Below are 16,468 nucleotides of genomic sequence, written 5' to 3'. Positions count from 1 at the left end.
AGTAGCATGATGAACTAGAACCCCAAGGAGCCCCAAGCAGAGTGTGCACCTGCCTGCTATTTACCATAGGTCCTCATAGAAGGCACATGGATTATAAGCTAAAGGCTGAGAGAAGAGCAGAAGGGCTTAGAGAGATCCCATATAAGGTGCTCTGACCTCTCCCAAGTAAAATGATGCTCAGTGAAGTGTACGAGCAAGGCAGAAAGAGGAGGGAAATCACTCTCAGGCACTCTGGGATTTTACTGAGTGCAAACAGCAAATTCCAAAGACTAAAAGCAGACTAGTAGAACAGAGAGAGCTCTCCTTGGGTATATAAAGATAAGGACAGAACTGCAGAGCCAATAGAAATTTCTAGTGACTCAAAATGCTAGAAAACAGGCTGTGAAGCGGACAGAAATCTCTCATGTTTCAAAAAGCGGGTGTCTAGTCTGTAAATTATCAAAGGAATTAATGAGGAGTTACTGGTACTTGCCTGGGGCCTCTACAGGGCTAGGGATTCTAGGCATTCTGACAGAAGAAGGGCTGAGGAATTTTCCATAGAAAATATTGTTTCCTTTAACCTCTACTAGTCTCATATACACGGTGTTCAATGTACAATGTAGGAGACATACAAAGAAGAAAATGCAACTCATGATCATGAGAGGAAAGAAGCAGACCAGGAGATGGATCAGCCATTGGAATTATGAGACAGGGACTCTAAAATAACCAGGAAAATGTTAGAGGTTCTATAAGGAAAGCTAGACAACATTCACAGACATATGGGAAATGTCAGCAGAGAGACCGAAATGATAAAAATGATCAAATGAAAGCACTGGAAATGGAAAATATAATACCCTAAGTGAAGAATTAATTCGATAAGATCAGAAGCAGCCTGGGCACAGGAAGAAAATGATCTATAATGGAAAAAGAGCAGAAATTATATAAACCAAAACACAAAAATTAGGAAATGCAATGAAATATCTGAGATCTATGAGACACATACATGTAATTCAAATATCAGAAAAAAAGAGAGAATGGGGTAGAAGAAACTGTTGAAGAGACAATGGCTGGGAGCTTTCCAAAATTGTTGAAAGATGTTAATTAGCAAACTCCAAGCAAGATAAACACACACACACATACACACACAGAGTACCCAGCACACAGGCACATCAGACTCAAACTGTTGAAAACCAAGATAAAATTTAGAAGCAGCTACAAATATTACATACAGAGAAACAACAGTGAGAATTCCGCTGACTTCTCATTGGAAACTAGGTGGTCCAGAAGACAATGGAAAGACAACTTTTAAGTGCTTGAAGAAAAAAAAAATAAAACTAGAATTCTATATGCAGCAAAATACATCATTCAAAAACAAATGAAAAATACATTAAAGACAGACAAAAGTGGAAAGATTTCATCTCCAGAAGAGCAGCATTGCAATAAACACTAAAAAGTAATTCAGGGTACAGGAAAATGATACCAGATGGTAGCTCAGAGCTTAAGAAAGGAATGAACACAAGAAAATTATGTGGGTAAGTAAAAAAGACAAATTTAATTTTTTTAGAGGGAGAATTATACATTTACAGCTACATTTCTTTAAAAGACTATGGAACGGACTTTAAGGGAAGATGACAGAGTATGAGGATAAGCTCACCTCCTCCCACAGATACAAACAGATCAACACTCACATCAGTATAACAGCGCAGAAAATGACCCAAAGACTGGCAGAACAAACTACACAACTAAAGACAGAGAAGAAGAAGGGCAGAGATGCAGCGGGGAGTTAAACACACTACAGGACTGTCTGTCAGGGAAGTGGGCGGACCCACAGGCAAAGAGGAGAGAAACAGACCCTTACACAGGCGAGCTCACACAAGGAAGATGAGTTCCCATAACATCTGGCTTTGAAAATAACAGGGGATGAATTTTCATGAATTCTTACAACCAGTGGGACTTACCCAGGAATTTCATTTTATTTTTTTCTTTCCAAATTTTTAAATTTATTTATTTGTCAGAGAGAGTGCATAAGCAGGGGGAGCTGCAGGCAGAGAGAGAAGCAGGCTCCCAGTTGAGCAGGGAGCCTGACAGGAGGTTTGATCCCAGGACCCTGAATCATGACCTAAGCCAAAGACAAGATGCTTAACCAACTGAGCCACTGACTTTCCAAATTTTTATTTAAATTCTAGCTAGTTAACATATAGTATGGTACTGGTTTCAGGAGTAGAATTGAATGACTCATCATTACATGACACCACCCACTGTTCATTAGAACAAGTGCTTCCCTTAATACCCATCACCCAAACCCTGGAATTTTAAAAACCCATAGGCTTGGCTCTCAGAGAATTCAGAGAATGGACAGAAAACGGAGTCCGCATCCTTAAAGAGACAACACAACAAACAGCCCTATGGAGATGAAGATTATAAGCAGCAGTTTCAAAAACACCTGGGCCATACAGAAGTGTTACTAATCTCAGAGCAAGTCCCCAAAGAGACAGAAATGACTGGGAGATGCCAGCAGGAACAAAGGAACTGGCAAACAACACTGCAGACTCCCACCCCCCAGCATAAACACAGGGCCATCTGTGGGAGCCAGTGCAGTGCCTATACTCGCTGCCTAATTTACTAACACCACATGTACTGCCCCTGCACTTTGGTAGACCTGCCCCCTCCAGCCAGTCTTGTCTCAGGCCCAGTGTTGCAAATGCCCTTCCTACAGAGGACAGGAAGCACACAAGCCTTGCTAACACCACCACACTTGCCAACCTGCTCCCCTGTCCACAAGGCAAATCTGAGCCCTCAAATGCTGTTTGCCTGGAGCCCATCCAGGGCAATGCCTCAGGCCTGGCAGTTGTGCAAGCAGCCCCAATAGGGGCTGGCACCACTCCAAAGCGACTCCTTCCCTGGAAATAGGGGAAGATAGCCACACACAAAAGTCAGACTTTGGCCTCAGCAGTGGGTTGGGAGCAGATATCTAGTCTGACTGCAAGCCCCATGCACCTATGAAGGCTTCTCAAGGGACAATACAGGGAAAGTACCCTGAACTTTAGTACTGCTGCATCTCTGGCAAATGCCTGGTCTGACTCAACTCAAGCTTAAGGCAGCCCTAGACAGGCCCACTAACACTACAGAGACCAAACAATGCACACAACAGGAAGAGAGCCATCACAGATGAGTAGACTGATGGAAAAAGTGGCCAAGCCACAAGAGCAGGGTGCACGCAACACAAAGAAGACACCTCCGAAGCACCAGGTTCTGGTGAACAGGGGGCTCTGTAAAACAGGACACTACAAGGCCTCTTCTTCATAAGGCCATGACTTTCAAGAGCAGGAGACATAGCAGACTTTCCTGTGACACAGAAACAGACAAACAAAATGAAGAGACAGAAGAATATGTCCCAAATGAAAGAACAGGGCAAAATCATAGCAAGAGACCTAAGTGAAATAGAGATACATGATATGCCTGATTGAGAATTTAAAGTAATGATCATGAAAATACTCACTGGACAGGAGAAAAGAGTAAGACAGAAAGCATAAAAAAGAACCAATCAGAGATGAAGAACTCAATAACTGCAATTAAAAATATATGAGGTGGAGGGGCACCTGAGTGGCTCAGTCAGTTAGGTGTCCAACTCTTGATTTTGGCTTAAGTCATGATCTTAGGGTTGTGAGATTGAGCCCCACATTGGGCTCTGCACTCAGCACAGAGTCTGCTTGTCCTCCTCCCTCTGGTCCTCTCCCCACTCACATACTCTTTCCCTCTCTCTCTAAAATAAATAATATCTTTATACATATATATAGGAGGTAGAATAAACAGTAGCCTAGAGCCAGAAGGACAGATGAGTAACATGGAGGACAGAATAATGGAAGAAATCAGCTTGAGAGGAGACAGAATTATAAAAAGCAAAAATAGCCTTAGAGAATTCAGTGACATCTTCAAGCATAATAACATTAACATTATAGGGATACTAGAAGGAAGACAGAAATTGGGAGCAGAAAATTTATTTGAAAATTTCCCAAACCTGGGAAAGAAACAGAAATCCAGATCCAGGAGGAACAGAGTGCCCCCAAAAATCAACCCAAGGAGGTCCACATCAAGACATATAGTAATTAAAATGGCAAAAAATAATCATAGAGTTTTTAATCAGGACTAGAAAACAGTTACATACAAGGGAAACTCCTTATAGTTATCACCTGACTGTTCAGCAGAAACTTTGTAGGCCAGAAGATAGAACAGATAAATGAAACTTTGTAGGCCAGAAGAGATTGGCATAATATATTCAAAGTGCTGAAAGGAAAATATCTGCAACCAAGAATACTCTATCCAGCAAGGCTATCATTCAGAATAGAAGTAGAGATAAAGAGTTTCCCAGGCAAATGGAAGTTAAAGGAATTCATGACCAATAAACTACCCCTACAATAAATGTTAAAGGAGACTCCTGAAGTGGAAAGGAAAGGCCATAAGTAAGAGTAAGGAAAGCACAAAAGCAACAACAACAACAAAAAAAGCGAGCATATCTGTAAAAATTCCAAGGTCTCAAAATGAAAGAATGAAAAGTATGACACCATATACCTAAAACATTGGTGGGGGAGGAGTAAAAAATGGGTTCAGACTTAGGCAATCATCTTAGTCTATCAACTTAGTATAGACTGCTATATGTAGAAGATTTTTATATACAAACTGAATGGTAAGCACAAATCAAAAACCAGTAGTAGATAGGGAAAAGGGAATCCAAGTACATCACTAAAAAGCCAACTGATCGGGAAAGAACTACAAAAATAACTATAAAACAAGTAAACATGGCAATAAATACATGCCTATAAATAACTAATTCGAATGTAAACGGACTAAACACTCCAATCAAAAGACATAGGGTGAGAAAGTGAATAAAAAAACAAGATCCATCTATATGCTGCATACAAAGAGACTAAAGATGCAGGCAGATTGAAATGAAGGGTTGGAGAAGCCTTTATCATGAAAACAGATGTGAAAAGCATGACAGGGTAGAAATACTGATACCAGACAAAATAGACTTTGAAACAAAGACAGCAACAAGAGACCAAGGACATTATAGAATAATAAATGGAAAAGTTCAACAAGAAGATATAACAACTGTAAGTATATCTGCACCCAACATGGGAGGACCCAAATACTTAAAGCAGTTAATAACAAACATAGCGGAAGTAACTCATAGTACTACAATACAGGAGGGGACATTAACACCTCACTTACAACAATGGACAGATCATCCGAACAGAAAATCAACAAGGAAACAGTAACTTTGAATGACACTTTGGACCAGATGGATTTAACAGATATATTCAGAGCATTCCATCCTAAAACTGGAATACACATTCTTTTCAAGTGTACATTCTGGAACATTCTCCAGAAAGAGATCACATTCTCCAGAAAACATCTAGAAGAGGCCACAAAACAAGCCTCAACAAATTCAAAAGACTGAAGTCATACCATGCATCTTCTCTGATCACAATCCTATGAAACTAGAAATCAACCACAAGAAAAAATGTAGAGTAACACAAATGCATGGAGGCTAAATGACATGCTACTAAACAATGAATGTCTCAACCATGAAATCAAAGAGGAAATTTAAAAAATACGTGGAGACAAATGAAAATGAAAACAACTGTCCAAAGTCTTTCCCTTCTGAGGGAAGTTTTAGCAGTATAGGCCTACATCAAGAAGCAAGAAAAATCTCAAATAAACAACATAACCTTACACTAAAAGGACATAGAAAAAAGAAGAACAAAGCCCAAAACCAGCAGAAAGAAGGAAATAATAGAGATTGGAACAGAAATTAATAAGATAGAAACTAAAAAACCAATAGAACAGATAAATGAAACCAGGAGCAGGTTCTTTGGAAAGATCAACAAAATTGATAAACGTCTAGCCAGACTCATCAAGAAAGAGAGTGAGAGAGAGGTCTCAAGCAAAATCAGAAATGAAAGAGGAGAAATAACAACCAACACCACAGAAATACAAAGGATTTTAAGACAATATTATGAAAAATTATATGCAAACAAATTGGAAAACCTATAAGAAATGAATTCCTAGAAACATAGAACCTCCCAAAATTGAATTAAGAAGAAATAGGAAATTTGAACAGACTAATTACCAACAATGAAAGTAAATCAATAAAAAAAAAAAAAAAAAAAAAAAAAAAAAAAAAACTCCCAAGAAACAAAAGTCCAGGATCAGGGACGCCTGGGTGGCTCAGTCGGCTAGGTGTCTGCCTTCCGCTCGGGTTGTGATCCTGGGGTCCTGGGATCAAGTCCCACGTTGAGCTCCTTGCTCGGCAGGGAGGCTGCTTCTCCCTCTGCCTGCTGCTCCCCGCGATTGTCCTTGCTCTGTCTGTCTCCCTGACAAATAAATAAAATCTTAAAAAAACAAAAAAGGTCCAGGACCAATGGCTTCACAGGTGAATTCTACCAAATACTTACAGAAAAATTAATACCTATTCTTCTCAAATTCATTCTATGAGGCCAGTATCACCCTGATACCAAAACCAGATAAAGACACCACAAAAAAAGAAAACTACTGATCAATATCTCTGATGGACATAGATGCAAAACTCTTCAACAAAATACTAGTGAACCAAATCCAAAGATACGTTAAAAAAAAATCACTCACCATAATCAAGTGAGATTTATTCCCAGTATGCGTAAATGGTTCAATATTTGCAAATCAATCAACATGATACATTGCATCAATAAGGGAACGGATAGGTCAGGAACAAGAAAAGGATGTCTACTCTCCCCACTTTCAGCACAGTACTGAAATAAATTGATGGATGGATAGATAGATAGATGGGAAGAAAGAATCCAAACTGGTAAAGAAAAAGTAAAACTTACGCTACTCTGGAAAACAGTATAGAGGGTCCTCAAAAAACTGAAGATAGAATTACCATATGATCTAGTAATTCTACTACTGGCTATTTGCCCAAAGAATATGAAAACACTAATTCAAACAGATATATGCACCCCTATGTTTACTGCAGCATTATTTACAATAGCCAAATTATCTATGCAAATCAGTCAAGGGACTCACAAAAGGATGTAAAGTATGACACTATATACCCCAAATTTCAGGGTAGGGGACTGAAGGAGTAAAAATCTAATGCTTTCAGAGTAGATTCAAACTTAAATGACCCATATACAGAAAACATTAAATATAAACCTAATGGTAAATGCATATCAAAAAATGTTAATAAATATGCAAGAAAAATAAAGAGAAAGGAATCCAAGTATAACACTAAGAAAGCAAACTAATTATAAGAGAAAAGAGCAAGCGAAGAAATAAAGAACCACAAAACAACCATAAAACAAGTAATAAAATGGTAATAAATACATATCTATCAATAATTACTTTAAATGTAAATGAACCAAATGTTTCAATCAAAAGACACAGGGTGAGAGTGGATTAAAAAAAGTAAGATCCATCTATATGCTGCTTAAAAGGGTCTCATTTCAGACCCAAAGACACATGCAGATTTAAACTGAAGGGATGAAAAAACATTCATCACACAAATGGAAGTGAAAAGAAGGCTGGGGTAGAAATATTTATAACAGACAAAATAGACTTTAAAATAAAGACAGTAACAAGAGACAAAGAAGGACACTGCATAATCAAAATGAACAAACAAGAAGATATAACAATTGTAAATATTTATGCATTGAACATGGGAGCACCCAAATATATAAGGCATCTAATAACAAACATAAAGGAAGTAATTACCAAGTGAGGGAGGTGGGGGGGATGGGTGAGACTGGTGGAGGGTATTAAGGAGGGCACATATTGCATGAAGCACTGGGTATGCTGCATAAACAATGAATCTTGGAACATGAAAAAAATAAAATTAAATTAAGATGTTAATAATAAATAAAGTAATAAAGTAATTGATAGTAACACAATAATCGTAGGGGACATTAACAGCCTACTTACCACAATGGACAGATCATCCAAGCAGAAAATCAACAAGGAATAGTGGCTTTGAGTGACATAGTGGACCAGATGGATCTAACAGATATATTCAGAATATTCCATCCTACAAGAGCAAAACACACACTCTTTTCCAAGCACACATGGAATACTCTCCAGAACAGATCACAAGTCTCAACAAATTAAAAAAAAAAAAAAATCATACGACACATCTTCTCTGACCACAATGCTATGAAACTAGAAATCAACCCAAGAAAAAATCTGGAATAACACAAGTACATGGAGGTTAAATAACATGTTACTAAACAATGAATGGATCAGTCAAGAAATCAAAGAAGAAATTAAAAAATCACTTTCTTACACCATACACAAAAACTCAAAATGGATTAAAGGTTTAAACATGAGACCTGAAACCATAAAATTTCTAAAAGAGCACAGGCATTAATTTCTCTGACATTGGCCATAGCAACTTCTTTCTAGATAGAGCTCTTGAGGTGAGGGAAATAAAAGCAAAAATAAACTATTGGGACTACATCAAAATAAAAAGCTTCTACACAGCAAAGGAAAGAATCAATAAAGCAAAAAGACAACCTACTGAATGGCAAAAGGTATTTGCCACTGACACAGCCAATAAAGGGTTAGTGTTCAAAGTACATAAAGAACTGATATACCTCAATACTAAGAGAAAAAAAAATCCAGTTTAAAAATGGGCAGAAGACATGAACAGACATTTCTCCAAAGAAGACATCCAGATAGCCAATGGACGCATGAAAAGATGCTCAACAGCACTCATCAGGGAAATGCACATCAAAACTGCAATGAGATATCACTTCACACCTGTCAGAATGGCTAAAATAAAAAACACAAGAAACACCAAGTGTTGGCAAGGATGTTGAGAAAAAGGAACCCTTGTGTTCTGTTAGTGGGAATGCAAAATGCTCCAGCCACTGTGGAAGGCAGTGGAAGTTCCTACAAAAAATGAAAAATAGGGTTACTATATGATCCAGTATTCCACTACTGGGTATTTAATCAAAGGATATGAATATGCCAAAATGGAAAAATAGAGGTACCTCTATGTTTATTGCATTTACAATAGGCAAACTATAGAAACAGCCCAATGTCCAACGGTAGATGAACAGGTATCACATATATAATACAATGGAATATTGTTCAGCCATTAAAAAAAAAAAATGAAATCCTACCATCTGCAACAACATGGATGGATCTAGAGGGTACAATGCTAAGTGGAGTAAATCAGAGAAAGAAAAATACCACATAATTTCACTCATATGTGAAATTTAGGAAATAAAACAAAAAAGAGACAAACCAGTACACCTGGGTTGCTCAGTGGGTTAAAGCCTCTGCCTTTGGCTCAGGTCATGATCCCAGAGTCCGGAGATCAAGTTCCCCATTGGGCTCTCTGCTCAGCAGGGAGCCTGCTTCTCCCTGTCACTCTCCCTCTGTTCTCTTTCTCTCTCAAATAAATAAATAAAATCTCTTAAAATATTAGATGAGAGAGAGAGAGAGACCACCCAAAAAACAGAGTCTTAACTATAGAGAACAAACAGATGGTTACCAGAGGGGAGGGTGGGTGGGAAGATGGGGGAAAAAAGGAAGTGGATTTGGAGTACACTTACACTGATGAGCACTGAGTAACATTTAGAATTGCTGAATCGCTATATTGTACACCTGAAACTAATAAAACACTGTATGTTAATTACACTGGAATTTTTTATAAAAAGGTTAGCAGCCTTGGGCGCCTGGGTGGCTCAGTTGGTTAAGCAACTGCCTTTGGCTCAGGTCCTGATCCTGAAGTCCCGGGATTGAGTCCTGCATCTGGCTCCCTGCTCAGCTGGAACTCGACTTCTCCCTCTGACCCTCTCCCCTCTCATGCTCGCTCTCTCTCCCTCTCTCAAATAAATAAATAAAATCTTTAATAATAATAATAATAATAAAAAGGTTAGCAGGCTTTAAAGCATGATAATTGCTTTAACCAAAGTATATACAATAATACCTACGAGGTGTTTTGAAGAACACAGAGAAGGGAATAACCTAGAAGATAGTTGTTATGAATTGAATTGAGTTGAATTCCACAAAAAGTAATGTTGGAGTTCTAGCTTCCAGAGTTTCACACTGTAATCTTATTTGGAAATAGGCTGTTGTAGAAATAACCAGTTAATGAAAATCAGGTCCTACTGAATTAGTATGTGTCCTCAATCCCAATAACTGATGTCCTTAATAAGAAAGGAAATATGGACATACACATAGGGAGAACACCACGTAACGAACAAAGCAGAGAGTGAGGTAAGGCAATTTCAAGTCAAGGAACAGCAAGGACTGAAGGCCATTACCTCAAACTAGGAAGAGGAAAGGAAGGATTCTCTTCTCTAAACATTTCAGGAAGCCCTGCCAGCGCCTTGATTTTGGACTTCCAGCTTCCGGAGCTGTCAGACAATAAATTTAGGTTGTTTTAAGCTGCCCAGTTCATGGTACTCTGTTGTGGAAGCCCTAGCAAACTACTAGGTAGAGTATATATTAGCGTTCTGTGTTTTACAGAGGAGGAACAAATCCCCAAAGTTACAAACTTTAAGTGTAACCATGCTGGCATTGGACCCAAGTCTTCAAAACTATTGTTCTTGGCACTACCTTGGGACCAGAATAAATTAGCTCTGACATTCAAAGTCCACTGGTGATAAGAAAGGCAATAAGTAGATAAAAGATGTTTGGGGAAGTCTAGCTCTTTGTGGACTAGCCATTTGCATGTTCTTCCCTTTCCTCAAATTTTATAAAGCGCAGAAATCTGGAAATAGTTTTCTCAATAGGTAAGATGCCGATAAATAAAATGCTAGCCTCTTTCATCAGAAAGATGGTTTTCATTCTGTTTCTGATTATTTGGTGACCTAGGTATCTGGATAAACTTCTTCACTAAAAAATTTCCACCACTGACTCAAGAGGACTACAGAAGCCAATAAAAAATTTCAAATGTCGGTGCTGAGCAAAGGGAGGAAATCACTGACAAGTAATTTCAAACAGGGCCACCCTGTTGGCTTAGTCAGTAGAGCATGTGACTCTCCATCCCAAGGTTATAGATTTGAGCCCTATGTTGGAGGTAGAGATTACTTAAAAATAAAATCTAAAAAAAAAAAAAAAAAAAAGATGTTAGAGCTGAAAGCCAGGCCTGAGGCCAAATTCTTGTTGTCTTGGTAGTATTAAAGACCTCAAAGTGAAAATTTAAGTTAGAGAGACCTTCCATTAGTAGAATCCCCAGAAGCCTGGCAGATGCTAATTTAAATTCTCCCATGAAGAAATTCATTCCAGGCTTCAAAAGAATTCCAACAAATAGAAGTCATTCATGAGTCCATCCTCCATGGTCTCATTTATAAGACAATTTTCACCTTGAGCTTTACTGTACCAGGCTATGCTCTTTGATGTCACCCACGGCACAGACAATTCCTTGCCCTTCTAGTCCTACCTACTGCCTGACACCGGCGAACTCCCATTTCTCCTTCAAGTCTTTACTTGACCTGGGAAGCTGCTTGGAGTTCCTTAGAGAAAGTCAACATTCTGTCTGCACACTATTCTGTTCCAGCACATGCTTTTTACTTACAACTCCAATTGCCTCGGGACCCACCAGCCCACAGTTATGAATGACATCAACACCAACAGTTCAAATGTCACAGATCAATTGCTCCCTCACCCATGGTCTCGGACAAAAATCTCTCCCTTTGTTACTTCTGGAAATTTATGGGCATGCCTCATTAGTGCACGTGAATGAGTCTACGCTCTGCTGTTGTTATGGAACTCATCTAAGGGAAGGTGAAAAAAAACCAGCAGATCCAAAATGGAGTCACTTTTGCTAAGCCCCACCGAGACTTCCTGACTGACTACACTAAAATTTCAGCCTCCCAGGAGTGGAATTTGAAGCCAATCAGCCTGGGATTTCCACACCAGCATTAGTGAGGTGATCTGCTTTAGGAAGAACTCCTGCTTTCCCCCCAAGGGAAAGAGACCCCGCCTCAAACAATCCACTTTCAACTTCTTTGTCTCACCCTCCTCCTGCCTATAAACACCTTCCATTTTGTGTACCTCCTTGGAGCTACTCTCCACTTGCTAGATGGGATGCTGCCCGATTCATGAGTGGTTGAATAAAGCCAAATAGATCTTCAGATCCACTCAGTTGAATTTCGGTTTTTAACAGGAGTCACATGGCCAGCTTTCTGTAAAAGCACTGTTTCTAGCCCAGAGTCCTAATTCTAAGGCTCCAAAGTGAGAGAGAGAGAGAGAGAGAGAGAGAGATCCCTAAATGGCACAGCAAGCATGACTAATGTTTGTGTGAATATATGGGTACATGGCATACAGCTGGAATTGTAAAGAATAATTACCTGCGCAGAGCAGAATTAGGACGTGGACACGCCTCTTTTGTTGTTTTTTTCCCCTTTATAAGCTCTTGTATTTGTTTTTAAATACACACTTGCTCTTTGATGAAAATAGACTCGATTGTTTAAAATGACAGAGCATGCTTTCTGGTCCTTACGGGTCTGCAGTCAGTCTGTGTTCCACTCAGGGCTTGATCCCAGAATCCATGCGTTTGTGACCGGAGCTGAAGGCAGGCGCCCCTAGAAACTGATTTTAGCTGAACAGACAGACTACCAGAATGAAGGCTACGTTTTTCGGCCTCCCTAATAGTTAGATGGAGCCATGTAACCGAGTTGTAGCCTTGTGAATGTCAGAAAAGATGTATGGAATTTTCAGACCAAGGCTTTCAAAGAGTGGGTATGCACGTTCCATTCCCTCTTTGCCATTCCTCTAGATAAGACACAGAGTTATGACAATGGCAGAATTACAAGATGGAAAAACTTGGATCCCATTTGGAGGAGGGCTACCCAATGACCAGGATCATCCATTTGAACTGTTTTTTGAGTGAAAGATAAATTTCTACTGTGTTGGGGGTCATTGTACTTCAGGGGCTTGTTACCACAGACAAGTAAGTTAATTAACACTTTCATGGTTAAGAAAACCTTTTCTCTGGAGTAAACTTCTGTTATTTTGGGTGTCTATCACATGACCTACATCCTCATCAATATTATATATACATATGCTTTAAGAATTTTATTTTTACCTGAATATTTATTCTCCAGTCATTCCCTAAGGTCTTTCTTTTGAGTACGGTCCCTCTGATTGGAGCTCTGGTATTGCCTAAACTATAGGCCCAGTGCTTTGCATTTGATTTTCAGCTTTAATTTGTTCACAGTAGAGACAAGTTAACTCTTGCAGATCAAATTGAAGGCAGAATCCTACCAGATTTGGGGCTTGAAAAAGTCTTTCTAGGCTCTCATAACCACATTGCCTATACCCAATTCAATAGCTATTTATATTAGAAGTCATCTTCATGTTGTCTTCCCAAAACGTTCTTGGTTTTCATGGAAACAAGTCTTGGGGTGCCTGGGTGAGAGTAAGCCCCAAGACCAGTGATCTTGGGGTCATGAGATGGAGTCCCACGATGGGCTCCACATTCAGCAGAGTTTGCTTCAGATTCTCCCTCTCTCTGCCCCTCCTGCTTGTGTGCTTGGACTCTCACACACTTGCTCGCTCTCTCACAAATAAATCAATCTTTTAAAAAAAAAATTATTTTTCTTTGCAGACTCAAATTTTATCAATTTGTAAAATTTAATTACATAATTATGAGGAATGTAACAGAAATCAATAGACTCGTAGCATAACTGACTCTTGTTAAGCATCCCACTCCACTGGTGGAAGTAGATACGCAGGTGTGAACCAAAATGAAGGCTACAAGCTTTGAGTCTTTAGTATTTTCCAAAGATCTGCTGGCACATTTCAGAAAGGCTACTGAGAACATTAGTTAAGTGGACACTGGTTGGGAAGAGCTTCTACTGTATGCAATGTGTACTTCTGGGGGGAGAGAGACCATAGATTTCATTTAATTTTCAGAGGGATCTCTGATCCCTAAAATATTAAGTAGCTACTGCAGGTTAAAACCTAATCCATGGCACCAGATTGAGGAATGAATATCTTCTCTTCCTGTATCTGTTTTTGGATGCTTGTGAACCTTTTCTTGAATGCGCTTTTCTCTTTCTTTTTTTTTTTTTTTTTTAAGATTTTATTTATTTATTTTAGAGAGAGAGAGAGAAAATGAGAGAGAACATGAGAGGAGAGAGGTCAGTGGAAGAAGCAGACTCCCTGCGGGGCAGGGAGCCCCATGTGGGACTCGATCCCGGGACTCCAAGTTCATGACCTGAGCTGAAGGTAGTCGCTTAACCAACTGAGCCACCCAGGCTCTCCTTGAATACTCTTTTCTATCTAAAAACTAAATTCATACAAATAGGTGTTTGCAAGCCTGTGGCCCCACCAGCTCATCAAAAACACTCAGACTCTAGTTTAGAATCTACCAAGTAAATGAGGCTCCCTTACTCCACTCTAGTCAAATGCTCCCCACACGGAGAAAGGGACTGTAACCAAGCTGTCTAATAAAACAGCCATCATCAGTTTTGATCCTTTCACCCTTTTGTTTTCTTCATAGCATGTATCACCATCTGGTGGTGGTGCAGGATCCCGTACATATTCAGTGATAAAATTCTAGCTATTCCAGGTATTATATTGGAGGTTTGCTTATAATTTCAATGTCAGATTTCCCCATCTTTCACAATAGGTTATTTTTCTCAAATGCGATATTACTTAATTCAAGGGAAAAAATACTTTCGGACTGAACAAACCACATAAGCAAGTACACAGCAGCTACAAATGTGGAACCTTTGTACTAGATAAATACCTTTTAAATCTGTGAGAATAAAAGAAAATCTCACTACAAGGGACTTGAGTGGCCAGCAGGGGGAGCGCTTACACCCTTTCACTCCTCGTCAACTGCAGACCCAACAAGGAAGAGCCTAACCTTGCAAGTCCATTTACTTTTTTTTTTTTTTTTTTTAAGATTTTATTTATTTACTTGACAGAGACAGAGAGAGATGATCACAAGTAGGCAGAGAGGCAGGCGGGGGGTGGGGGGTAGGGGTTGGGGGGAAGCAAGCTCCCTGCTGAGCAGAGAGCCTGATGTGGGGCTCAATCCCAGGACCCTGAGATCATGACCTGAGCAGAAGGCAGAGGCTTAACCCACTGGGCCACCCAGGCGCATCCATATACTTTTGCTGTTACTTTACCATCCCAGTAAGAGGAAGGTTTCCCTCTGTCCTAGCAACAACCCAGCCAATGGAAAGACATTGTAAGACAACAAAGCCTACGAAAAGCCATTCTACTTCCAACTCCCAGTTTATTCCAATGGACTTTTATTTACGACAGCCTTCCCGACCTCCCCTTTTCCTCTATGAACTAGAGTTTCTTTTTTCCCCCCTGTGGATTTGCCTGTGAGTTTGCCATAGCTTGCTTGCCCTAAATTGCAATGCTCTACTATTCTCAAGTAAACCCCTTTTTGCTGGCAAAATAGCTGGCTGTTTTATTTTCAAGGTTAACATTTTTATGTTTCTCAGAAATAATACATAAAAATCTTAATCTCAGACATTAAAGGGTTAAATGAGAATGACAAAGGAAACAAGAAATGTGACTTGGAAAGCGGGAGCCAATTTATCGTCTTGAGGCTGTACACCTGAAACGAATATACGTCATCAAGTCATTACGGTGTACACCTGAAACTAATATACTGTTACAGGCCCACTTAAAAAAAAAAAGAAGAAGAAGAAGAAAAAGAAAATAGGAGGCAAGCCACAGGTATTTAAAACAATATTCATATAAAAGGTTTTTATGGAATCTAATTCATTTCTCCCCTTACCTGGTAACACTTCCGTAAGGAAACAGAAATAGGTCTTTCCCAAACTTAGTTATCAGCATTATCACTTTTCAGCATTTTCTTCTACTGATCACCCACGAGGGAGCAACACGGAAGGACAACATTTTCTCCCGACTGATCTAATTCATTAGAGCTGCGGTTTTCTAACTGGCGCAAACCTCAGGCTCACTTGGGGTCTGGGAAGATACGGATTTCTGGGACCCTCCGGCACGTTCTGATCCAGAAGGCCCGAGCGACTCCCGAGAACCCGTCTTTCCAAGCACGTCCCCGAGGAGGCCAGCACGGCCGGCTGGCCCCTGAGAAGCCCCACACGGAGGCTCCCAGAAATTCGGTTTACAGGCGTGACCACCGCAAACCACCACCAAACCAAACCAAACCAAACCACACACTCCGACTGGGAAATACTCGTCCTCGTCTCACAGGTACTGAACTTCCCTCAAGGTAAGCGGGGAAATGCCTCCGTCATTCAACTCAAAGGAAAAGACCTATTTCCCCTCCAGGTAGGGCATCGGTTTTAGGAATGTCTGCATAAACACAGTCAGTCTTTTTCGTGCAAGACTCAACTACACCCGTGGTGGCGGCTGAAAAGCAAACAAAAACAAAACCTGAAACTCCATTCTCCGCGGCTCGGGTACCTGAACCAGCGTCCCGCCCTCGTTTCCAACCGGAGGACGGAGGGGGAGTGGCCGAGCGCGCGGCGTCCACGTGACCACTGAGAGC

The 16,468-nt window shown here is 40.0% G+C and overlaps 1 long non-coding RNA gene across 3 annotated transcripts in view; it reads right to left on the bottom strand.

Moving 5' to 3' along the window:
* LOC101683545 overlaps positions 1-16,447 on the bottom strand; it is a 43,926-nt gene extending 27,479 nt beyond the window's left edge. The window contains exon 1 of one of the 3 annotated variants that reach the window (XR_001179009.2): positions 16,354-16,447. This is a non-coding gene — a long non-coding RNA (uncharacterized LOC101683545). Of the gene's footprint in view, positions 1-15,730 lie in introns of all 3 variants that reach the window. The other 2 variants (XR_199234.3, XR_001179008.2) reach the window with 2 other exon arrangements.
* Positions 16,448-16,468: the final 21 nt, after the last annotated feature.

This window comes from Mustela putorius, unplaced genomic scaffold, assembly GCF_011764305.1.
Source record: "Mustela putorius furo isolate JIRA1106 unplaced genomic scaffold, ASM1176430v1.1 tig00000460_pilon_pilon_pilon, whole genome shotgun sequence".
NCBI lineage: Eukaryota > Metazoa > Chordata > Mammalia > Carnivora > Mustelidae > Mustela > Mustela putorius.
This window is presented reverse-complemented; position numbering and strand designations above follow the sequence as displayed.